Raw genomic sequence first — 2,300 nt, forward strand, 5'->3', positions numbered from 1 at the left:
AACATTTGTTTCTCACAGTTCTGGAGGCTGGGGGTGCTGCAGATTTGGTGTCTGGTGAGGGCCCACTCTGGTGCATACACAGATGTGAGGTGGGTTCTTGCTATGTTCTCACGTGGTAGAAGGGGGCAAGGGCATTCTCTGGGGTCTCTATAATAAAGGCACTGGTCCCTGTGTAAAGGCAGAACCCTCTTGACTTAATCACTTTTAAAGGCTCCACCTTCAAATGCCATTACCTTGGGGGTTGAATTTCAACATAGAAATTTTGTGGGGATATAAGCTTTCAGTCTCTAGCACCAGTTAACCATTAACCTTAGATAATTCGCCTTTTGAAAATAATTTTCTTTTTTTTGTCCTTTTTAGAGATAGCATCTAGATCTGCCTAGGCTGGAGGGCACTGGCATGATCCTAGGTCACTAAAGCCCCAATTTCCTAGACTCAGGTGATCCTTCCACCTCAATCTTCCAAGTAGCTAAGAGTACAAGCATGCATCACCATGCCCAGCTAATTAAAAAAAAAAAAAATCGTAGAGATGGGTCTTGCTATGTTGCCCAGGCTGGTCTCAAACTCCTGACCTCAAGCAACCCTCCTGCCTCAGCTTCCCAAACTGCTGGCTGGGATTGCAGGCATGAGCCACTGCACTTGGCCAAAAATATTTTTTTTTCAATTAACTTCTTTTAAAAGTTTTCTTCTTTTATAAAAGACAACTCTTCCATGAGTAGGAAAATCCTTTATTGATTAACTAACACCTTTCATATATAAGTTTAATTCTGTTTTCTCAAAGAGGAAAATAAACTTTCTTTATTTTGCATTTAATACTGAAATAATACTGAATTACTGCCAGATAGCCACACTTACAAAGTAGCTACCTAAGTTATTAACATGAATCATGAGGATAAAATTATATTAGAAATAAATGTGCATTGATGTCTTCAACTTAACTATATGTATAATAGAACATCAATCATCTTCACGGGCCGGGCGCAGTGGCTCACACCTGTAATCCCAGCACTTTGGGAGGCCAAGGAAGGTGGATCACGAGGTCAGGAGATCGAGACCATTCTGGACAACACGGTGAAACCCTGTCTCTACTAAAAGTACAAAAATTAGCCAGACGTGGTGGCCGGTGCCTGTACTCCCAGCTACTCAGGAGACTGAGGCAGGAGAATCGCTTGAACCCGGGAGGTGGAGTTTGCAGTGAGCCGAGATGGCGCCACTGTACGCCAGCCTGGGAGACAGTGTGAGACTCCATTTCAAAAAAAAAAAAAGAAAAATCATCATCATGGTATGTATTTTATTTTCTGATGTGTCTTCTAAATACTTCTAAAATGATTTAAGGCAAATTTTCTAATGTATAGTTAATTACAAAAGCATTTGAACTCATTATTTGGAAATTTTGTTAGACATACATTTGAAAGGATACTAGAAATTAGCCACACATGTTAATAAAAAGCTGTTCTGCCTCCGACTGTGTTGGGCTTTATGGTTCATCACAATTCTGTACAAACATTTCACCATATTGTAAGTCATCCAGCTTCACCTTTCCACCACCATCTCCACTTTCTGTTTAATTCCTGAGGCTGCTCCCATGTAGGTCGGTGGGGAAAGGAACATCAGGCAGCCTCTGTTGGCAGGAACTGTGATAATTTGGAAATGTTGCTCAGGTACTGGGCCATGAGATAGGCATTTGGCATGAACACACATGACCATATTGAGATAGCCATGTAACCAGCATAAGAGAAAACACCCGGCCAGTGACAGGTATAGGATGTGTTGGGATTAAGGCTGACTGGATCTTTTTGAATTGCATTTACATGGCTTACTATTTAACTTCTTACATTGTTTACAAAAAAATGTAAACAATTTTTGATATGGTAGAATGAACATATGGTAGAATATGTAAACATATTTTTGATATGGTAGAATCAACATTTTGTGGAATTAAAAATTACTCATGATGATTTTATACTTTAATTTTTTTCCTAGAGGCTGAATGATTTCATTCACATTTTAGGCTTGCTTTCTTTTTAAAGACTAAGCTGTTTCATTTCTAAACTTCTGTGCTTTCCAAGAATGGGGCTACCAAACCATAAATTAATATTATTAAATGTTCCTTTATACTTAAGCATTTTTGTACTTAGTTCTATAATTTATGTTATTAAGCTTAAGACAGGGCCCAGGGTTTGCCATGAAATATGCTGCTACTATAGAAATCTATGTTATACCTGATACAGTTTCTGGAAAAAATTCCAGTGAAATTAGTTATTTCTGGGAAAGCCTCTTTTTTTTTTTTTTTTGAGATT

The sequence above is a fragment of the Rhinopithecus bieti genome, unplaced genomic scaffold (genome assembly GCF_001698545.2).
Source record: "Rhinopithecus bieti isolate Rb0 unplaced genomic scaffold, ASM169854v2 scaffold_76074, whole genome shotgun sequence".
NCBI classification, from domain to species: Eukaryota; Metazoa; Chordata; class Mammalia; order Primates; family Cercopithecidae; genus Rhinopithecus; species Rhinopithecus bieti.